At 39.0% G+C, this 24,593-nt stretch overlaps 1 protein-coding gene across 11 annotated transcripts in view; it reads left to right on the plus strand.

Moving 5' to 3' along the window:
* THADA (THADA armadillo repeat containing) overlaps positions 1-24,593 on the plus strand; it is a 352,471-nt gene that overhangs the window by 188,473 nt on the left and 139,405 nt on the right. The window lies entirely within an intron of this gene.

The raw sequence follows: 24,593 nt of genomic DNA on the forward strand, positions 1-24,593 counted from the left end.
ACTTTCTCCCACTTGGCCTTACCTCTGTGAGCCAGATAAAACTTTGTCTTTTCCATCAAGTATGCCTGCAGAACATTCTGGGCTACTACCTATTCAGAGTAAAACTGGAAGCTACCTTGAGAGAGGTTAACCTAAGAGGCACAGGAAGAGTTATACACATCAGGGAGAGGTTGCCCTGTGGCACAGCACCTTAGTACATGGAAGTATTGAACCTTTCCTGTTTTCTCTGTGCTACCAATTCTTATTATTTTGAACAAATGTACAAGTTTTTTGTTTTTAACCTAACACTTCTTCTAGAAAAAAGTAACATACAAAAAATAAACGAGAAAGAGACTTTTTGCTGAAACTGCCCTATTTCAACCCTAACTTGAGGACAGGTAGTATTGGTGAGGTCTTGTGTTCAAATGGCTGCTATAGTTGCTCACACGGGCATAGGGTTAGGGGTGGAATATAAATGTCAGGTCATGTTCCCGGTTTATGAACAGAGTTGAGAGATGGCCTTGAGATCTCAATACATGTTATAAGCCTGAGATCGACACTGCTGATGTGGCAGGCAGTGGCTGGAGTGATTAACAAGATGAAACTTTGGAGCCAGACAGCCTGGGTGTGAATCTCAGATCTACCCCTCATTACTTATACATCCATGTCTTCATTTTTGAGATAAGGATAATAGTAGCATATACCTCATAGGAACTCTGTGAACACTAAGGGAGTTAATACATACAACATGCTTAGAATAGTGCCTGGTACACCACAAGATATATAGATAGTCTATTATTATTAATTTTAATAAACCTGTACTATAATGAAAACTAGTTATTTCATAACTCATTCTCCCTAGGTAATAAGAATGCAAGATAGAACTATCTTTGTCTTTTTCTTTTTTTTTTTTTTTTTGAGACAGGGTCTTACTCTGTTGCCCAGGCAGGGGTGCAGTGGTGTAGTCTCGGTTCAGTGCAAACTCTGCCTCCTGGGTTCAAGCCATTCTTGTGCCTCAACCTTCTGAGAAGTTGGAATTACGAGCTTTCTGCACCCCCACTGTTCCCACAGTCGCCAATTTTTGTATTTTTAGTAGAGATTGGGTTTCACCATGTTGACCAGGCTGGTCTTGAACTCCTGACCTCAAATGATCCACCCACCTTGGCCTCCCAAAGGGCCGGGATTATGGACATGAGCCACTGTGCCTGGCCGTTTCTTGATTGTTTTCTATATTCAACAAATATTTACTGAATGCCTACTACATACCACTGTGTCACAGTCATAATAGCAAGTAAGTCAGTTTTTGCCTTGAAGGAGCCAAGGACAAAAAAGTACCAGAAAATAGGCAATCACAATGTAGTGCGCTAGGTGCTGGGTGAACACATAGCAGGGCCACCAGGCTCCTCTGGGAAATCGAGGAAAATGTCCCAGAGGAAGCAACATCTAAGCAGAGACTGAAGAAGTTAGCCAAGTAAAGAAAGGGAAGGAGTCTCCCATGCAAAGAGAGCAGCATAAAGGCTCCCAGTGGGTGAGAAGGTAGCCCCTGAGTGGGAACCTACTGGTTTGGGTGGGACTGAAGTTCTAGGTTGGCAGTTTTCAAATTTGTCTCAGGACCTCTTTAGACTCTTAAAAGCTATTACGGCTCCCAGAGAGTTTTCTCTATCAATATTCAATTAGAAAGTAAACTTGAGACAGGCCGGTGTGATGGCTCATGCCTATAATCCCAGCACTTTGGGAGGCTGAGCTGAACAAATCACTTGAGGCCAGGAATTCAGGACGAGCCTGGCCAACATGGCGAAACCCCATCTCCACTAAAAATACATAAATTAACTGTGTGGTGGTACATGCCTTTAGTCCCAGCTACTCAGCTTGGAAGGATGAGGCACGAAAATTGCTTGAACCCCAGAGGCAGAGGTTGCAGTGTGCCGAGATCATGCCACTGCCCTCCAGCCTGGGCGGCAGAGTGAGACTCTGTCTCAAAAAAAAAAGTAAACTTGAGAAAATATTAAAACACGAGGACTCACAAGTACATATTGCATTAGTCATCAAAATAATGACATCCTCACACACCTTGTAGCCTCTGGCAAACTCCACTGTACACTCATGAGAGAATGAGAGTAAAAGAGGAAACTCTTTTCTTGGCATCACTTGAAAATAATTTGTCTTGGGGACCTCTTGAAAAGATTGCACTGCCCCAGACTGCAGTTTGAGATCATCTAGTCTATGTTACATACATTATGGGTCTTAGGTCTTTTCTTTACTATCAGCTCTTGAGCACTCATCTCCCTTGAGTTCTCACTACATCCCTGTGATGAAGAGAGGGGCAGGGGTTATTGTCTTGGTCTTAAAGATGGACCATTGTGACCCAAAAATTATTTGCTCTGCCTCAAAATTTGTATCTCTTGATTGTGTCAGACTCTGCTGATTCTTCGAAAGAGCAGGGCTGGAATGATGAGGAATACAGAACAGCCTTTCCAAAGTGTATCTGAGTTAGAAGGAAGGCCTAGTTTGTCAAGTGGATAAGCCATCAGATTTTCTTTACTGAAGATCCACTCTTGGCTGAACTTTGTCCAAGTAGTTTGGTTGGAGTTGCTTCTTGGGCTCTCTCATCAGTTGTGCAAATGAGCCTCCCAGCCTTGTTTCCCATACACACTACTGACAGTTCTGGCTGAGTTTCACCAGTCTGCCCAGCAACAAAACATGGTCTTTTGCTCTGCCTCTGGGCTGCTTTTGATAGTCTCAAGTTTACTTCTTCTGCTAGATAAAATGTGAAATCCTGTGGAAAGGGTAAAACCCTAGAACTCTGGGTTTGTTGTGGCTGTTGCTCTTGTTGCTAAGTGTTGGTGAGATGAAGGGCTTGTTGAATAAAAGCCAGCAAATGTGGGTGTTGGGTATCGTATTCATGTTTGTCAGGCAGATTCCTACCTTTATCAAGGTTGGTTTACCCTGGTTCAGAAAAAGAAGTCAAAGGGATGTGGAAAGTCTTTCTGGCGTGTCCATTTGAGTGTCACACCTGCGTTGTCCTAGTTCTGTCCATCCTGTGGTTCTTTCTGGGGAAAGCATAAAGGGTTAAGTTGGGAAGGGCTCTTTTTCTTTTTCCTTTCTACATCTTATAGATTCCTCTCCACATAAAGCTACCTTTGAAATCATTAAAAAGCCTGCACCTGGAAAAGAGGTGTTAGAGATTGAAAGGAATGATCATCTCCATGGGATCTCCAGAGCCAGCTAAGTAAATATAAAGTTGTTATTTTTTTCAAAAGCAGGAAATCATTTTGTAGTCAGAAAACAAATTCTTTCACAGAACATTTTCTTGAATTATACATTTTGACCGCTTTGAAAATGTTTACATAAATATATCAAATCTCAGAGTATTTCTATAGTATACCTTCAAAACAAGAAATATGCTGATCTCTGAATTTTCTGGGACTATGGAAGAAAGACTCAAATTATAACACTTGCAAAAAAAAAAGAACATGTGGGATTCATTTCTTAATCATTTTAAAAACCAGAGGTTCATAATTGCTGTGTTGAGATGGTTAGAAGTAACACACATTAGAAAAGGTGAGGTTATGCAGCAGATTCATGAGAGCCAGGGGTAAATGACATTAAATCTCAATAAAGGCTAGATAAGATCCATGGACATTACCTCATTTGGGAACATCACTAGCAGGGCTGCTGTGTCTCTTAAGTAGAATTAACCTTCTGTTTTTGTTGCCGAAACTCTTCATGTTGGGGACTTAACATTATTACTAGGTTGCTTATCACTCTCAAGAGATCATATTGGAGTTCAGAAAATTCTTATATTGAGGAGGAGCTCAATATAAGAGGCCAACAATCATGAGGAAGGGTTTATTCTGATTCTTGGGTACTTAACTCACATTTTGGGTAATTCATAAGAAAATGTATACCATTTGAAATAAGAGTTTGAATTTTCAGCTTTTTCATTTCTTGTCTATTTTGGGTTTTTGTTGTTGTTGTTGTTGTTGTTATATACAAATAAAAGGTGATCTATTGCTCTTTAATTTAGCTCTTTTTTTTTTTTCCTTTTGAGACAGAGTCTCACTCTGTCGCCCAGGCTGGAGTGCAGTGGCGCCATCTCAGCTCACTGCAACCTCTGCGTCCTGGGTTTAAGCAATTCTCCTGCCTTAGCCTCCCGAGTAGCTTGGATTACAAGCGCCCGCCACCACGCCTGGCCAATTTTTGTGTTTTTAGTAGAGACTGGGTTTCACCATGTTGGCCAGGCTGGTATGGAACTCCTGACCTCAAGTGATCCCCCTACCTCAGCCTCCCAAAGTGTTGGGATTACAGGCATGAGCCACCGCGCCCGGCTGAGATAACATATTAAACTCCAAAGCCTGTGTTCCTATTTTCTTTAGAATGTGCTGCCTCTGATGCGAATAACAACTTTTTATGGCTAAGGAGAAGAAACCAAGAATCCATCTAAAGATAAACTTTATCACTCAGTTGCTCCCCTTAAATCTAATTTAGTATGTTATGATACAGTGGAAACAAAGTAAATCTATTTGTGTTATTGAGACAGAAGAAGTCAGTGAAACCCAGGGAAGCTGTGACCCGTAAAAGGTATATTGTACCCTTCCCTCTCCACTCATCTCTCTGTCATCATTTCTCTTTGGTCTTCCATTTAATGCTACTAAATCTGTATCTGGAAATACAGATCCTCCCTTGGGACCTAGCCTATAGCCAAGTCCATAGTTGCCATACCTTCTATCATCCTTAAGGGTCTGACAAAACCTCTCAAACTTGGGTAACCGTAGGAGTTACGGATCCTAGATCTAGGAACTGATAGGACCATGAGAAGTTGGTCAGGACTAAATTTAATTCAGCAGACACTGTAGCTTGCTTACCCTGTTCTAGGCACTGGTGAAAACATAAGGAGTTTGCCTTTGAGGCAAACTTAAAGAGAGCTGTGGATTAGAAGCCAAGTGAGCCCTCAGGGACCAGGGATCATATGAGTAACAGAAATGAAGAGGAGACAGAAGATACAATGCCAGACAGGGCATCAGGCATAAAAGGAGACTGAAACTGAGGCCATTTCTGCTTGAGTCTGGAACATCCCAGTATACTCTGTGTTTGCTATAGGGTCAGAATCTTTACATGATGGGAACAGTAGTGTTGGGCTGGATGGGACACATGAAGACCGAAATTGGACTAGACCTTGGCATTACCTTTATGGGAAGAAAACCAGAAAACAAAGAAAGAAGTAAAGGTAGGCTATTTCGGCCAGCTAGTTGTATGAAGGAATCACTGTGCAAGAAGCAGGGATGGTACCAACCGCCCTTCAGTCTATGCTACAGACGGGAGCAGTGGAAGCAAGTAGAAAATCAGTGACAGAGGTAGCCTTAAGTGTCAACTCTACTGGAGTTTCTTAAATAGGGAAGCAAATGAACATTTATAGAAAAGATATGTATATATATTTCTATTAATATTGCAGTTACATCAAAATTTGTGATTAAATATAAAAGAACTATCATTTCCATCTTTTAAAAATGTAATCACATGAGACAATGTCTTAGTGCTTTAAGAATTTTAATATCATTTTTATTTCTTAAAAGTACAAAATTGTGAAACATAAAAATGGTCCAGCTGTCCAGAAATGGAACATTTCTTGATAGATTCCATTTGGTGACCTAAGATGTTGACCATCTCCATTGTTGTTTGTTTTATGCCTCGAAAATATTGTTTCAGAATGGAAAATCAAAAAGAAAAGTGTGAAACTATGCTGATGTTATAAGTTATAGGTGGATTTCTGGTCTGTGTGCTTTTTTTCTGGAATGAGTCATCATTTGAAGAAAATGCTCACTCTTGTCAGGTGGCCAGATTTATTCTTTCTTTTTGAGAACTTGTGTTAGTGTGAAAGGAGAAAAATCTAAGTTGCTAGAAAGGTCCCCAGTCCAAAAAGTGTTAAGGCAGTTTCTCCAGTGGTGTGGCTATGGATGTGCCAAGGTATTTATCGATTCCTTCAGCTCTCAGGGAGTCTGAGTGTGGCCTGGCAGGGCTGGGGCCTCTAGGCAGTCACCTGCAGCTGGGAGCAGCATCGTCGGTTTTATCCCAGAGTGCCAAAGAAAGATTACTTTCTATGTGTGCCTTGATGTGAAAAGGATTGGGAAGCACTGGACTCTTAAAAAAAAACAAACCTAAAGAAAGAACTAAACCTTGTTAAATCTTACCTTTTGGCAATATATTCCTTTCTGGATATAAGCCCAGAAAAGTCATTTTTAATTAAAATGCTACTTTTGAAGATGAATTAATCCCTTCCTTATAAACATCCAAAAGCTTTTTTTTTTTTTTTTTTTTTTGAGACGGAGTCTCGCTATGTCGCCCAGGGTGGAGTGCAGTGGCCGGATCTCAGCTCACTGCAAGCTCCGCCTCCCGGGTTTTTACGCCATTCTCCTGCCTCAGCCTCCCGAGTAGCCGGGACTACAGGCGCCCACCACCTCGCCCGGCTAGTTTTTTGTATTTTTTAGTAGAGATGGGGTTTCACCGTGTTAGCCAGGATGGTCTCGAACTCCTGACCTCGTGATCCGCCCGTCTCGGCCTCCCAAAGTGCTGGGATTACAGGCTTGAGCCACCGCGCCCGGCCCAAAAGCTTTTATTTAGTGTCTGTTACTTAGGGAGCTTTTGCTGGGTGTTGGAGACAGCTCTTAGCTGCCAGGTTCTGGAGCATTGACTGTACTGCACTGTCATTATTCCCCAGGCAATGTACTGCTGTTTTGAAGTGCTCAGAACTCAGAGTATCAGTCAGGGGCATGTGGAACTTAGAGATTTGTCAGTTGATTAGAGTAGGGGAATTAATAGCAAAAAGAGGAAAAAAAAAAAAAAAATATATATATATATATATATATATATATATTTAGTGCGAGAGCGTGTGTGTGATGTACCAGTCACTGAGTTCCTCCAGAGCCTCTTCTGGAGGATAGGTGTTATTCCCATCCTACTGGTGAAAAAACTGAGAACAGGAGGGGTTGTGAGATTTCACTAAAGTTAGCAAGATTAAAACTGGGATTCAAGCTCAGGGTTGTTTGAAGCTTTTGAGCTTGTGTAGTTAACCACTGTACAATACTGCTTCTCTGTTTAAGAAATTCTGTGTACTGCTTCTCTGTACACTGCTTCTCTGGGTGAAGACAAGGAATATTGTCAGGCGAGAAGGATTCTCTCTGGGGCCTTCGGGATTGTGGGCAAAATGGGACTTGATATCCATCTGTTTATTCATTCATTTGACAACTGCTAATTGAGCACGTGCCAAGCACTGTTTTGGGTGCTTAGGCTACATCAGAGAACAGAAGAGACACATCCTTGCCCTCCAAGATTACTGCTCTCAGTGCACTTATATTCCAGCAGCAAGAGTAAAACATATCAGAACTTATTATAGTAAATATAATAAGTAAGTTAGATAGTTTGTTAGAAAGTAATTGTTGCTGCAGACAAAAGAACGAGTAGGCTAAGGGGAATCAGGAATAGATAGGAGAGGAGGGCAGTTGGCATGTCAGAATAGTCATCATTGGAAACAACGTTTGAGCAAATTATATCACATCACAGGACATGGGAAAACTTTCTTGTTTTTTGAATAAAGGTAAAGGGTGGACGTCTTTTCGTCTGAAACTGCTGGCTGCAGACATCTGTAAGCAGGTATACCAAGTGCATGTTTGAGACTATCTTTACCCATAGGAAAGTGCCAATAGAGTGGGCAATAGTGGATAAACAAGGCCAGGAAGGATGCCATTACTTTAGAAACTTAAGAGCTCCCTAAAGTGAGCTCATCACACTATAGATGCCAGAATTGCTGGGGACTCTGAGGTCCTTTTCATCTGGAATCATAGTGAATAAGGTCAATCTGTCATGGTTCTGATGAGCTTAGGCAAAGAGCAAAGTATCCGTCATATTACTTTCTCTGCTTTCTAGTATGACATTTACCTTAACCCTCTGGACCTGGGCCTTAGAGATGTAGAGTAAATGTGGAGAATGTTTATTCTTCTGTTTAGCAAATATTTATTGAGAAGTTAAGTACATCATACTACATACTATGTCAGGTACTATGGAGGATACAAAGAAAATTTATAGCATATTCCCTGCTCTCAAGAAGCTTATGAGCTACCTGGAAAATAAACCATTGACACTGCAGACAGTTACCCAGAAATACATGGCTACATGTTACGTCCACCAAGCATGTGGCCGAGATCACACATCTGAGAGGCAAGACCAGGATGGACTGGAGAGATCAGAGGTTTCAGGGGAACATTGGGCCTTGGGATAAACCTTGAAACTAGCTTTCTGTTTTTGAGGCAAGGGACATGGTATGAGCCCAGGCATGGAGGAGGGCATCAGAAAGTGTTTGCAGGAGGCAATGAGCAAACCAGCCTGTTGTGTCAAGGAGAGAGGATGTGTGAATGGCAGGGTGGGTGCAGGTCAACATGTGAGAGACCACAAATGCTGGGCCAAGCAGTTTGGGCTCTGTAGGCCTGTAGCTTTCAAAGTGGGGTTTGCAAGACAATAACATATGTGGAAGAATACGTTAGTGTGTTATTTATTTTATCGCATCCTTTTTTGTTATTATTATGGTTATTGTTAGAGACTAGGGTATCGCTGTGGTGCATAGGCTGGCCTTGAACTCCCAGGCTCAGTGGTCCCCCTGCCTCAGCCTCCAGAGTAGCTGAGACTACAGGTGTACCTGGCTTTTAGCTATTATTTTACATTTGATATGTAATGTACATAATGTATTCATAGAATAGTATATAATTTCTAAGTTAGTAAGTACACAAAAGCTGGAAGCATGTGCTCAGAGAGGTCCTTTCAGGTAGTAGGTAAGAGCGGGCTCTGGAGCCAGCTTGTCTCCCTCTAGATCCTAGCTCTGTTGCTTACTTTCTGTGCTATTTTGGGTGAGTTACTTAATTTCTGTGCCTCCACTTCTTCTGTAAATGGGAAAATAAAATGACCTCATAGGGTGGCTGTGAAGATTAAGTGAGTTAATATGTGGAAAGTGGGTAGCAAGGTCTCTGGTATATAGTAAATGCTCAGTAAGTGTTAGTTGCTATTATTAATACTTGCTGCTGCTGCCACCACCACTGCTATGGGTGGGGGGTGGAGGGAGTTATGATTAAAAATGTAAGAATCTCTGATGTAGATGGTGAGTAAAAGACCTTGAGCTAAAGAAAACTGTGTTTAAAAAAATTAATGTTGTAATTGAAATAATACTGTAAAACGTGAGGATTCCTATTGATAAGTGAGTGCATAAGAGAAATAAGTCCATTTTCAATATGAACTTATTGGAAATAAGTTCATTTCCAATTTTGACTTTACGTTGTTATCATATTTCACAGAGAGGTTCCTCCAGTCAGTCACTGTGTTCTCTGCCTTCCTGTAGATCATGTTAAAGATTATAAGAGCTGAGGTTAGCTCAGATTTTTAAGAGCAGAGTTCCTGCCTATCAGGTTGTTATTCCTTGCACCTGTTTTGTTTTGAATTACATCCTCTCCCTCAGACCCCAACGGAAACTTGAGAAATCAGTGTCTCATGCTGTCTGAGACAAAGGACTCTTTTTATCATGGGAAGGGAGAAATTTGAAGTTCATAAAGTGAAAGGAGATACAGGATCCTCCTAGATAGGTTAATCTAGCACATTCCAAGTTTTTTTTTTCATCTTGGAAGTCATGCTTTCCATCCCCTCCAAGCCATTCCACTCTTATTGTCTGAGACTTCATATGACTGAAGATAATTCTGAGTATGCTTTAAAAATTATGCAACACAACGAAACATCTCACAGTGGGCACACTGTCAGACTTTTGTCATTTCCTAGAATCCCTGTAAAATATCTGATGGTATGTGGTCCCATAATGTGAAGGGATTTGTTTGGTGGTTCTCATCCAATAAAAATAGTATTATTTGTTGTTACGTGTTTTTAGTATATGCAGATGGAATAGGCAAAAAGTAATACCTTTGTTTTTATTAGGGTAGGATATTTGAGATTGCACGGTTTATGTACTTGTGCTATAGTTCTTAGATATATTTATGGCACCCAACATATTTGAGTTACTAAGGACACAGCTGACCATTTAAAAGCACTGTGGTTGAGTATAGCCAATTTGGCAGCCACCTGAGGCCTGAAGTAAAATCAACACACAGGCCTAAAGGAAAGTTTAAATAAGTAATACAAGTCTTTTCCTATTTTAGACCATATTATTGTTCATGACATTCTTGCATTTCTCTGTATTGCTACCCACTTCACCCTTTGCTTCTGTGGCAGGGTTTCTCAGCCTCAGCACTCTTGACATTCTTTGTTGTGGGTGGCTGCCTTGTGCAATGTGGTGTGTTTGGTAGCACCCCTCCTTCATTTGTGACAACAACCACCACCAAAAATGTCTCTAGACATTTCCGTATGTCCTCTGGGGAGGCAGGGAGCGGAGGCGGGGGCAGCTTGTTGAGAACCTTTGTTCCATGGTACCTATGGATTTTCCCCATCATCCCGTGGGATAAGGCATGATACAGCTCTTTTAAATACCAGCAACCACAAAAGAAACCGTTCCTGACCCAGGCAGAAGTTGTGGCTCAGCATTCTACAGTGAGCCATGCATAGGCATAAATGAAAAGGTGGGGGGATACAAAACTCAGACTGGAATCACTAAGGAGGCGCTTTCCTTCCTCTCTCTTTCTTTCTACTGGAAAAGTGTTGTGAACGTATAAGCCAGCTCACTTTTAAAATCGTAGCTTCTTATAGCGTGCTTCATGTCCTTGTTCCAACCTGTTTCTGATCCACTTTCATGATATATAGCTGAAACTGAATTCTGCCCTCCCCAGAGTCAGAAAGCATAATAAAATTCTAGTTTCTGTTTACCTAAGGAAGCTTCGGAAAATAACACATAATTAAAATTGTATCACTTCTTTACTTGAAGCACTGATGAATTGCCAGGTACAGTTGCTATCTATTTCACTGATCCTCTCTTGGGTTGGGGACAAGAGGCTGTGTGAATGAATCTTCTCTAAGAACAAGAGGTTCTGCTGAAAACTTAACCCAGAACATAAAAATTTTTTCTTTGAGTTAAGCATAAAACTTTGTCCATATTCCCAGATTCAGACCTCAGAAAGGAAACTGGTGGATAAATCTAATGGGTACTGAAAATACATGGTGGAGATAGTAATTATGCTTTTTTTTTTTTTTGAGAGGAAGTCTCACTCTGTAGCCCAGCCTAGAGTGCAGTGGTGTGATCTTGGCTCACTGCAGCCTCCGCCTCAGCCTCCTGAGTAGCTGGAATTACAGGTGTGTGCCACTGCATCTGGCTAATTTTTTGCATTTTTTAGTAGAGATGGGGTTTCACCATGTTGGCCAGGCTGGTCTTGAACTCCCATCCTCAGGTAGTCCATCCGCCTCAGCCTCCTAAAGTGCTAGGATTATAGGCGTGAGCCACCGCACCCAGCCCGTAATTATGTTAAGATTTTTGAAAGGACCTTAAATATTATATAGATGTCATATATGTAAATGTCAAAGTCAGTAGTAAATCTGGCGCTTGACTCTGAAAGTAGTATGACGCATACAAATAAGACTTTTAAAAACATATCCTTATTATTGCTTTTAGAAATTGTCAAATCATTCTTACACGTGTTTTTCTTTGTCTGGGGAAACAAAGGAAAACTACATCTATTATATTAAATATAATTATATTTCTTTCTGTTTTGGACAAAGGCATATGTTTGAAAAAAACATAAGTTAAATCTTACTTGAATTTCTCTTGTTACTGTCAATAGCATGCGTATTTTGTGCCTTCTCTGCATCAAGTGAATGGGATTATTGAGGTATGAATTTGTACTTGCAAATGTTCACCTTTGTTGCCAAATGTTGCCTTCCTGCTTCGTCCTCCACTTTTTTATCCTTATTAATTAGTGGGTTGTGTGTTATAGTCTTGAACTGGTAGCTCTCTGAAGCAGTTGTTGAGGTGCGTATAGGCATCAGATATCACATGTTTTACTGATGGACCCACGTTCGTATGGAATAAGTGTTTAGAATCTTGCTCATTTTTCTATTTGGGATGCCTTTTTAATCTTTACAAAGTAAAATTTCTGGTGAGGGGGACATTTTTCATTAGCTTCCTGAGAATTATATTTCTAAAAAGGAGTCTAAGATTGTTTGTTTGGAGTTTTTTTTTTTTTTAATATCAAATGGATTTAAGAGGTTTTTTTAAAGTTGTGACTTTGAAGAGTTTACAAGTGCCAGAAAATTCCATCACCTTTGTTAATCTTCAAAGAGATCAGTATAATTAACATTTTACATGTGCTGTTTGACACTTTTTTCTTCTTATCCACTTCTTAAGCCTTTAAAAAAAAATTGTAGATAGTAAGATGAGTTTTACATGTAAATTTTAGTCCATCTATAGCAGATAGACTTTTAGACTTTATGCTTGCCCTTTCTTCTTAGATTACAGGATATATAGTCATTTTTATATCTAACATGTTTCTGAAATGCAGTTTCAGTTTCCTGCTTTATAATTGATTTTTTCAAATATGTGAGACATTTACTTGTCCAATTACCAAATTGTTTTTTGTTTTTTTTTTTTGTGGGGTTTTTGGGTTTTGTTTTTCGTGTTTTTTTGAGACAGAGTCTCACTTTGTCACCCAGGCTGGAGAGCAGTAGTGAGATGTTGGCTCACTGCAAACTCTGCCTCCCAAATAGCAGGGACTACAGGCGTGCACTACCACACGTGGCTGATTTTTGTATTCTTAGTAGAGATGGCATTTCACCATGTTAGCCAGGCTTATCTAGAACTCCTGACCTCAGGTGATCTGCCTGTCTTGGGCCTCCCAAAGTGCTGGAATTACAGGCGTGAGCCACTGCACCTGGCCTCCAAACTGTTTTTTAATTTTGTTTATTTATTTATTTTAATTTAATTTTTCATAGAGATGGAGTCACAACTGTGTTGCCTAGGCTGGTCTTGAACTCTTGGGCTGAAGCAATTTTCCCGCCTCAGCTTCCCAAAGTGCTGGGATTACAGACATGTTCCACTGCATCCAGCCGCAAATTTTTCTTATACTGAAAAGAAGTATGCATTGATCAGTTTGAGAGAAAATTGAAATAGTCATCAGGTCTGTTTCTTAGATGTGCATATAGAGAACAGAGATACAAGGCAGTAATTTATTAAAATTCATGATTGAACATACAGATAGTGTGTTCAATATGTACATTTAGGAAAAAGATGCTAGAAATTTGAGTTGATGTTCCTCAAAGGAAACTCTTAGAGTAAATTAGAAATGTAGTTACAATCCACACCCACCAACTCAAAGGGGTACTGAGTTGGGTAGGTTTCTGAAGAAAATCAGTAACAGTGTCCCCTGGCCTGTAATCCCTAAGCTGTGGTAGGCTCTTACTCATGCCCTTGCCCCTCCCCAAGAGCTCAACGGCCTCATTAGAGAAGAAGGACTATATTGTTCAGTAAACGTGTCTTGAAGATCATCATTTCATCTATTCTGGAAAAATGTATGATTTACTTTGTTACTCTCCCCTTGTCCTAGCTTTTCCTCCTTTGTTGTTTCTCTAAATTTTTACTTCTCCCTCCCGAATGAGAGCATGAGTAGAGATGCATAATTTTCAGTTGTCTATCCATTTCAGAAGTTAACTCTTACTATCACTGCATTGATCAGAGTAAGTTTGGTCATTTTAAAAATCATATAGAGAAACTGAGATGGGGGGTAACCTGTGTGTGTGTGTTAGAAGTTAGACCAGGAGTGATGGTAGAGGCCTAAAAACATCTAAAATTTCAGTTAAAAAAAGAAGCAAAATAACTCCAAAAAGTCCGCCAAAGAATTTGTGTTCAAGTGAATATTTTTGGTATTTTTGTATATATTTAAGAATTGACAACATCTTTCACTTTTTAAAAAAAAAAATGATCGACCTTTCACAGGTGCAATAGGTTGTTGTGGAGTGTTAGTAAGCACTCATTTCCCGAGGTCAGGCACAGTTTAGAGAACCTTGTCACTCAAAGTGTGGTGCTGGACCACAGAATCGGCATTGCTTAGAACTGGTTAGAAATGCAGAATCTTAGGCCACCTCAACTCTCTTGAATTAGAATCTGCATTTTCACAAGATCCCCAGTTAAACTCCTATGTTCATTAATGTTTAAGTACTAATTCAGATGAGCCTTTTTCAGGATGCTGTACTGGGGGTCCCAGCTAGTAGCTAGTTGGTTGGACCAACTGAACCTAACATTCAGTGATTGGTTATGCCTTTGTTTCTATGACCAACAGGGAGATTGGTGTGATGCTAATTATCTGGTATGTTAGCTTAAAATGCTGATGATAACCCTTAATACTGTAAGTGATATATAGCTTTGTGTTCTAGCTATCACCTAATTCTTTGTTTCACCAAGAAGATGGTGAACTCATGGAGAGCGGGGATTGTGTCTTACTTACGCTGTCTCCAAAACACCTATTACTAAGCATATAGTGAGCCCCAGGTTGATTGGTTTGATTCGCTTTTCCAAGAACAATTTTGATATTGTCAGTCATCTCTGTGTGGTTAGATGCATCTTTTATTATTTCTTCTCTTTCAATATGTATATTTAGAGCCATAAATGTTCATTTAATGCCGTTTTAGTCCCATCCCATAAAAGTTCATACATGGTGCTTTCATTGTTGTCCACTTTTAAATAGTTGAGAATTTTCATATTTTATCTTTAACCCATTGATTATTTTTTGAAATTTAAACATTGATGTTGAGGTCTTATTGTTAAATTTTGTTATAATGTTATTTTGTGGCCAGAGAACATAATCTACAATTATATTCCTTCTTTGAGAATTTTTTGAAGCCATTTTTGTGGTATGGTAGTGTGGTAGTTTGTGAATTGTGTGCTTGGAAGACTGTTGTGTTACTTATATCTTCTATACTCTTACTGATTTTTAAAACCTGCTTAATCTGTCATTTTATAAGCAGTGTGTCAAAAGCTCCTATACATGAATTTGTCTTATTTCTTTTTTAATTCTATACATTTTGGTGCAGCAGTTAGAAGCAGTATCCGTGAAGTGGCTAGAATCTTTATGATTGTAATGCTTTTTAAGGAGAATTGTTCCTTTTATCATTAAGTATTTTCCTCTTTTATAACTGTTAATGCGTTTTGGCTTAAATTCTAGTTTTGTCTGGTACTGGTATGGTGATTTGCTTGGTATTTCTTGAATATATTTTTTATCTTTTATGTTCATTCTTTCTGTCTCTCTAAGTTTTAGTTGTCTCTCGTAAAGAACATATATCTGATTTTGTTTCAGTATGCAATCTGATAGTCACTGTCTCATTTTAAATAAACTTCTTAAGAATAGTTTTATATATACTGAAAAGTTACTAAGATAATACAGAAAGTTTCTGTGCCCCCCTCACCTAGTTTCTCCCGTTGTTACTGTCTTACGTTAGTATGCAACATTTGTCATGGCTAAGGAAGTAATTGGTACATTACTATTAACACCACACGCTTTATTCAGATTTCACGAGTTTTCACCTGCTGTCATTTTTCTGTTCCAGGATCCCATCCAGGTTACCACATTACATTTAGATGTCATATCTCCTTAGACTCTTCTGGTCTGTGACAGTTTCTCATGCTTTTTTCATGTTTTTGATGGTGTTAACAGTTTTGAGGACTACTGGTCAGATACTTTGTAGGAAGTTCCTCAATTTGGGCTTATCTGTTTTTTTAATGGTTAGACTAGGAGTATGGGTTTTTGGGAGAAAGATCACTGAGGTGGTTTGCCATTATCTTCATGTCATATCCAGGGTACATGCTATCAATATGACTTATCACTGGCTAGGCGCAGTGGCTCACGTCATAATCCCAGCACTTTGGGAGGCCAAGGCGGGCAGAGCACTTGAGATCAGGAGTTTGAGACCAGCATAGCCAACATGGTCAAACCCTATCTTCGCTAAAAATACAAAAATTAGCCGAGCGTGGTGGCACACACCTGTAATCTTAGCCACTCAGGAGGCTGAGACGGAAGAATCACTTGAATCCAGGAGGTGGAGGTTCATGCCACTGATGGCCAAGATCATGCCACTGCACACCAGCCTGCGGGACAGAATAAGACTCCATCCAAAAAAAAAAGACTTATCACTGTTGATGTTAACATTAATCACATGGCTGAGAAGTTGTGTTTGCCAGATTTCTCCACTGTGGAGCTACTTTCCTCTCCTGTCTTTTCCATACTCTACTCTTTGGAATCAAATCACTAAGTGCAGCCCACACTCAGGGGGTTGGGAGAAGGAAGTTGAGCTTCACCTCCTGAAGCTGAGTGGGGGGCGTATTGACATTACTTATTTTGAATTCTTCTCTGTGGAAAATTTATCTCTTCTCTCCCATTTATTTATTTGTTCAATCATTTATTTCAATCAGTATGGACTCACAGATATTTATTTTGTATTTTGGGTTGTAATCCAGTATTACATTATTTATTTTGTTGCTCCAGTTATTTCAGCTTCAGTTTTAGCTATTGGGAGCTCTTTCAGGTTGGCTCCTGGGTGCCTTTGACATGCTTTCATCCTTTCAGTTTGTTTTTCTTCCTTTTTTTTTTTTTTTTTTTGACAAAGTCTCACTCTGTCTCGCCCAGCCTGGAGTGCAGTGGCGCGATCTCAGCTCACTGCAGTCTCTGCCTCCCAGGTTCAAGTGATTCTCCTGTCTCAACCTCCCAAGTCGCTGGGACTAGAGGCGTGCACCACCATACCCAGCTAATTTTGTATTTTTCATAGAGACAGGGTTTCGTCATGTTGGCCAGGCTGGTCTCGAGCTCCTGACCTCAGGTGATCCACCAGCCTCAGTCTCCCAAAGTGCTGGGATTACAGGCGTGAGCCACTACACCCAGCCATTTTTCTTCCTTTCTGGCACAAGATGTTCTAGTCTCACCTTGTATATTCCCTTTTCTACGTACAGAAATAGTCAATACCTGGTTTCTTTTATTGGAGAATGATATTCGAAACCAAGATTGGGGCACTGAGTATGCTCATGGCTACTGGGGTGTTATCTCTTCTAGGCCCTCTCAGTGGACAGAGCTAGGAAATCCATATATGTATACTAACCCATTTATGCACACATGTCTATTTCTGTTTCTGTCCTTCTGCAACTGTATTTAAACTAAACAAGAGTTCATACTGATGTCTTTGACTCTACTCCAGTACTACGTGGTTCATTTTAGCTTTCTGACTTGCATTATCTGTAACCTTTGTCCAACAGTGAGAAACCTAGCTCCTGTCATCTACTACTCATTTATTTCCTCGAGTCCTAGTATAGTTGCACAGATGTTTCAGAATTTTTAACCCATACTAATGGGAGAAAAAAACCTTACCTACTAGAATACTGTACATACATTTCTTTTGTCTTTAGTCTTACAGCTTCTAGTTAGAACATCATTTTTCAAAGTTATTTATAGAGCACAGTTAGATTCTTTCACCACAATTGGGTTCTTTTGTACTGATCTCCTGGTTGATTTTTTTTAAATTTGCATACATTAAACTTTAGTCTTTGTACTATAAAGTTCTGTGCATTTTAACCAGTATATAGGATCCTGTACCCACCACTACAATATCATATAGGTTAGTTCCACACCCTAAAAAATTTCCTGTAGTTCGCCTAAGCATTCCTATTTCCACAAACCTCTGGCAACCACTGATTTTTCCATCCAGTGGTTTTGCCCTTTCTAGAATGTCATGTGAGTGAAATCATAAAATATGTATAACCTTTTCATTCTGGCTTCTTTCAGTTAGCAAAATACATTTAATATTCATCCATATTGAAGCCACAGCTTCTTTGTATTGCTGAATACTGTTTCATTTTATGGATATACCAAGTTTGTTTACCCTGTTCACCTATTGAGGGACATCTTGGTTGCTCCCACTTTGGTGCGGTTATGAAGAAAGGTACTATACATATTTGTAAGTTGGTTTTTATGTGAACATAAGTTTTTAAATCAGTTGGGTAAGTACCTAGCAGATTGCTGGGTCATGTGGTGAGTCTGTGTTTAACTTTATAAGAATCTGGCTATCTTCCAAAATGACTGTACCATTTTTTGCATTCCCACTAGCAGTGAATGAGAGTTCCTGTTGCTCTCAGTCCTTGTCAGCACTTGGTGTCACCAGCTTGTTGGGTTTTAGCTGTTCTAGTAAGTGTGTAGAATTATAATAGCTCATTGTGGTTTTTATCGTTCTTGTCTTTTAGTAGGCTATTTTAATCCATTTACATTAATTATGATTCCTGATATTGAACTTTTTTGGTTCTATTATTTCACATTTTCTCTTTAACACATTTTTCTTTGCTTCTTGTTTTCCTTCCTTTTACAATTGTATTAAATAGTTGTGTGTTTTCTTAACTCTCTCTTCATTTTTTTCCTTATTCTTTTGGAAGTTATAGACTCCATCTCTATCTTTTTAAGAGGTTGTCCATAAAATCTTAAAGATATTATCTTTATTTTCTCCTCTCCAGAAGATATGGACATTAGAATACTGTAACTGAATTTGCTTTTCCTGTCTTCTACATTATTATTGTCTGCTGGGCCTACCTTGGTTTTAATCAGTCATTATTTTTATTATTTTACACTCAGTATTTATGCTTGCTAACATATTTAACTAATTTCTCTGTTCATTATTTTTTCTTGCGTTCCACTCCTTTCTTCTGATTTCTGTTTCTGTCTTACTCAGTTTCTGTCTTATCCTGTAGTTGAGGTTGTCCAGGTTGACACTTATTTCCTTCAACACTTTGAAGATATTATTAGGCTGGTGCGATGGCTCACGTCTGTAATCCCAGCACTTTGGGAGGCCAAAGCAGGCGGATCACCTGAGGTCAGGAGTTTGAGACCAGCCTGGCCAACATGCAGAAACCCCATCTCTAATAAAAATACAAAAATTAGCCAGGCCTGGTGGTGGGTGCCTGTAATCCCAGCTATTCAGGAGGCTGAGGCAGAAGAATCACTGGAACCCTGGAAGCGGAGGTTGCAGTGAGCCCAGATCATGCCACGGCGCTCCAGCCTGGGCAACAAAGCGAGACTCCATCTCAAAAAGAAAAAAGAAGATACTATTGTATTGTCTGTGACATCTGTTATTATAATGAGACAGCTATCATCAGTTTGATTGTCATTCCTTTGTAGATTATCTACTTTTTGTGGCATTTAAGATTTTTCTGTTATTGATGGCTTACAGTTTTATTATGATGTTCCTAGGTGATCATTGGTTGTATTTATTATACTCAAGACTTGGTGAAGTCCCTTGATATGAACCTAATATCTTTATTAAATTCCAGAATATTCTTTATCTCCGTCTCTTTGAATATTGTCATTTCACAGTTCTCTCCAATTTTTATCTCTCGACTTTATTCTTGATTAGTTCTTCAGATATATTTTCTAGTTCACTGATTCCATTTTCAGTTGCCTATAGTGACACAGGTGAAATAAGTATTTCATTCTGTCATGAAATTTTCTACTTCAGTGAAGGTGTCTCTTCCCCATCCCACCCTGAGATCTGCCTCTTATTTTCTCATGGTAATTCTGTTTATTTCTTTTAGTCTTTTCATTATCTCTTTGACTGTTTTCTATTCATTTCTTCTTAAATGCCCAACATCACCTCTGCAATATTTTCTCCAAAACCTATGACCTCTATCTAATTGTGTGAAAATACTCTACAAACCCAAATTGAGGGACATTCTACAAGGTATCTGTTTACCTTAGTCTTTTTCAAGTTACTGGTTTTCTGTAGTTCCTGGAATGTGAATTCTGCCTTTTGCTGTGTCTGGTGCCTTTCCCAAGGGTTGTAATTGTTTTTTAGCTCTAAGTCTTCAGGAACCGTTTTTCCTGGCAGTCACCTGTGCACTGGATGGTAGAGGCAGTTGTCTCTGGTAGTTTTGCGTTTAACCTTTTAGGGTCCTTCCTATAGATATCATAGGTCAAGACCCAGCATTTTGTAAATTTCTTGTTCCTGTACTCCATATGCCTCTCTCAAACCTGAAATTCTGATTCCTTATAAGGAACAAATTTTTCACCTCTGGCCCCAAGGTAACAGATTCTTTGCCATATCCCCAATCAGATGATGGAGCTTTCTAGTGAGTGAAACAGTTTTTCATCGCTGTAAGCTTTGTGCAGTGCTCTCAGCTCAGCATCTAATTCCCCTGTGGGTCACTGCACCTCATCGGTCACCATGGCTCTAAGTTCCTTCTTCATATCTGGCATTTGGAGATTCCCTTTCTTGCCATTGAGCTTTGTATATTTAACACATTTTTTCCTTTAAAAAAACCAAAATCTATGTCTAAAGAGGAGGGGGGAAACGTCATGTGTCACCTCAGTCAAGCATTGACTGAATTTTCAAATCCCTTGTTGTGAATGAGTTATCAGGTTGATCCCTCTTCCAGGCCTGTGGTAATGGCACATATAGGAGCATATTAAATATTCAAGTAGGAAAGGACCATTATCTAAACTCTAAACAATTCTAAACAATTTATAATTTTGCCAAAGGCATTTGCAGACTCTTCCACAGGTAGCTCAGAGGAGATGCTATTGTTTATCCCAACTCCCCACTGCCGCCTTCTCTTTCCGCGATATTGTGCCACTCCCAGGGCTATGTTCTGCCCAAGAATAGGTTGTGTTGAGTCATAGAATTTTAAACCTGTAGGTGGCCTTTGAGCTGTGTACTCCATGAATGGGAAAACAGACCTGAGGAGGTGACCTGATTTTTTTTGAGACTGAGGACCGTGCCTCACTCACTACTTAAACTCCCAGTGTCTGGCACTGGCTCTGGCACATAGTAGGGGCTCCTGAAATGTTGGCTGCATGTGAAGTCACACAGTCATTTAGGAGCCAGACCCCATGAATCTTAATTCCCTGGACAAACTCATTCTAGGCCACCCTCCTTTCTAGTCATCTCACATAAAAAAACAGATTTTGTTTGCCTCAGAGTAGTGATGGATAGAGATAAGTGAGCTGCATGTATCTAGGTTGCCAGAGCCTCTGCGAAGCCCTTCTGAATGTCAGTCATAACTGACATTTGACTTAATTCAAGTGTGGTATTTGGGGCTCAGAAACCTAGTAAGAGTCTTCGCTGTTGATTCCAAGCAGGTGTTAAGTGTTTTGCTTCTAAGTGAGACAGAAATAGACTTCATTCATTTAACATGTGGCCTTCAGTAACCGAGACGGAATGTTTAGAATATGGATCTTTATCATTGTCTGAGGGCATCCTAGTAAATCTCTAACACCACATGTAGTTTGGGAAAGAGACATTGCTTCTGTGTATTTTCAGCTATAGAATTAAAGAAAATTTTGAAAATGACTTGAGCCAAATGGAAGCCATTTTTGAAGAGCAGATGGTTCTCTGTTTTAAAAATGTTGGCTCAATTGTCTCAGGTGTTTGTAGAAAACAAATCATCATAATGAGGGTATTATTTCAGGAGTGCATACAGCAGGGTGTCCTTGTGTCTTGACCATCTGAATGTAGTAAAACAAGGGAAGCCGTGTGCATTCTGAACTGTATCTTTATATACACTGAATAAAATAGAAGAGAGTGTTACTAGTTATGTGTAGAATCCTTGGAGAGGCCAGAGAGGAGGGATGTTCTCTTTTCTACAGGTACAACTTTAACCGTGTTGTAAATATTGGCTCTGAGGGTTTCACAATGTTGATCTGGCTTCAGGGGCCCCTTTTAGTCTGAAATGGCTTGCAGTTGGGTGGTGTTTCTTGTGTTGGGTTGTGAACACTGACACTGATTTCACAAAATTATCTTGCAAAATGCTTTTGCGTGTTTGTGCTTTGTTTTATTCCTTTTCTTGGAGACTTTCCTAGTACAGGCCCCGGGCCAATTTTCCTTTGCTGTCTTAACACTGTCAGCAGTTCTGTAACAAGATTAAAGGGATACCTCAGTTTTCAAAAATAGAAGTGCAAGAGGTTTACTGCCCAGCAGAGGAAAGTCAGAATAACCAGCATTGTATTCTTTTGGCCTACAGATTTTTCAGTTTCCTAAAATTGTGACCTTGTGTTTAGAAAAAGAAAACAGTTACGAAATTTTCCTCTGTGTAAAATTATTTTGAAGTGCATGCTAGCTTCACTTTAATGCTCCTCTTTTGGAAAGAATTTTGTGTAAGGTGCATTCATCTTAGATGTCATCCAGTAATTGAAAAGCTAAGAAGCTACAATGATAAAGTATAAATCACACAGGGACCCCAAGTGTACTTATCATTTTAAAATTAAGAAGAATAGAGATAAAATACTGTGTTTTATTATACTTACTTCATTCCTACTTGGTATACACAGTTTGTAATCTTGCAGTGTTTATTGCTCCATTGATAGTTTCATTGACAAACTGGCTTATGTGGTGGCTAGAGGATGATACAATGTAAAGAAGTTTTGGATCCAGGCAGACCTGAACTTGATATTCTCTTTCCCCATTTTCTAGATACTTGGTCTAGGGCAAGTCACTTAAACTCTGAACTGAAGCTTACCCCTCTGCGAAATAATAACACATACTTGGCAAGGATGCTGTAAGGAATAGAGATGTTACATGTACAAATTCGCAGTATAGTGGCTGGCATGGTATAGTTTCTTAATAAATGGTAACTATCATTTACATGGTTTTTCTGTTTTTTTTTTTTCTTTTTGGTCCACGACCATTTATTAGAAAATAAATCTTACCTCCCCAGACTGAAAGCTGTCTTTGTCATATACTGAGTTTCAGTATGTAGTTGCTATTATTTTCCAGATTTTTAGTCTTTTCCTTTGAACAATTTATTCACACACCAGTTGCTCACAGTAGCTTTATAATATGTGTTTTACAATTTGGTGGAGACTAATTCCCCTTCAGTATTACTTTTTCAATATTTTATGAACTTTAAATCAATTTGTATAGTCCCCTACCTTTTATTGTCATTTTTAAAATTAGGATCACATTCACTGTTAACTTACTAACTGTATATAACATGTTTAATTTTGTGTTATTTAATGGTTTATGCCTTTCCATTTGTTTGTATCCTTATATGTCAACAGCATTACATTTTAAAGGTTCCTTCATATAGAATGCATTTTTAAAATATTTCTTATTGCTGTTATCAGTGGGTACTTTTATTGGTTGTATCTTTTGATTGTGCTGTTTTACTTTTGAAAATGATTGACTTCTGTATATTTGCTTTGTAATAATACTATTAGTCATCACTTTTATTGCACTAACTCTGGGTCAAACACTTAGATGCACCTACATATATTTGCTAATTGAATTCTCATAACGGTTCTAGAAAGTGAATACTGTTTTACAGTGAGGAAAATGAGGCTCGTATAGCTAGAAAGTGGCAGATCCAAAGTTCAGAGCCTATATTCCTAACTTCAGTACCATACTGTACCTTGTCACCTAACTCTCATTTGCAGTATCATTTGTAAAGATCTTTTGTGCGCTAATGTGTTTTCCATTGATTCTCTTGGGCTTTCCTCAAGAATATTACATGTTTTTTATCAGACTAAGTATTATAAAGATGTCAGTTTTCTCTAAACATAGGCTTTAATGCATGTCCAACAAAAATTTTAACTTTTTAAACTTTCACTTGATAGTGTAATTCCAAAATTCGAAAATTGATGTGCAGCAATAAATAGTAAGGATAGATGAAATTTTTTTGATTGAGATTGTGTTGCATCTGTAGAGCAATTTGGGGAAAATTGACATTGTTAAAGTATAATTTCATAAAGATAAAATCACTCTCAGGCAAATATAAAATAAACATGCATATAAGATTTTATTTAACTCATTAATAAGGGAACTAGAAAGATGTTATGATCAATACAAAGAACATCTGTTGGTAATATTAGAAATAAGCTTTCCTGGTGTATTCCAATGGAGAGTTTAAATACTTACTAGACTTGGCCACGCTCAATGGCTCATGCCTGTAATCCCAGCACTTTGGGAGGCTAAGGTGGACAGATCACATGAGGCCAAGGAGTTCGAGACCAGCCTGGCCAACATGGTGAAACCCTGTCTCTACTAAAAATACAAAAATTAGCCGGGCCTGATGGTGTGCACCTGTAATCCCAGCTACTTGGGTGGCTGAGATAGGAGAATCGGTAGGTTGGGTTGCAGTGAGGGGATTGGAGGTGGGGGTTGCAGTGAGCCAAAATTGTGCCACTGTACTCCGAGCCTGGGAGACAGAGTGAGACCCTGTCTAAATAAATAAATAAATAAATAAAAGTTAACAACTGAGATTTATTACAAGCTGTTAATTTTTTTCCTTAAGAGAACCTGGTCATGTTACTAACACAAATTATTTTAGAGAGAAAATAGAAATAATTGGATGCCAATAATAACTTGCATCAAGAGAATAAACAGTTCTAGCAATCTTTTAAAGTTGAGTTTTCACAGGGATAGTGAAAATGTTGGGCTTTTTGTTTTTAATTCTTGAACATCATTTATTATTTAAACTGTGTGTTATATATTGTACTTTAAATAACCATGTAAACTTGTTGTTATTTTGTACACTCCCATAACATTTAACCTTAAACACCCAATACATGTTTGTTAAATGAATGAATTAATGTTGTTTTTGAGTAATTCAAAGGGTGTGATAGGGATAGTGTTTTCTTTTTTTCCTCTTTCTTTTCCTATTGGCAGCATTAGAAGTAAGTCTTTTGGGTGGG

The sequence above is a fragment of the Macaca thibetana genome, chromosome 13, assembly GCF_024542745.1.
Source record: "Macaca thibetana thibetana isolate TM-01 chromosome 13, ASM2454274v1, whole genome shotgun sequence".
Taxonomy (NCBI): domain Eukaryota; kingdom Metazoa; phylum Chordata; class Mammalia; order Primates; family Cercopithecidae; genus Macaca; species Macaca thibetana.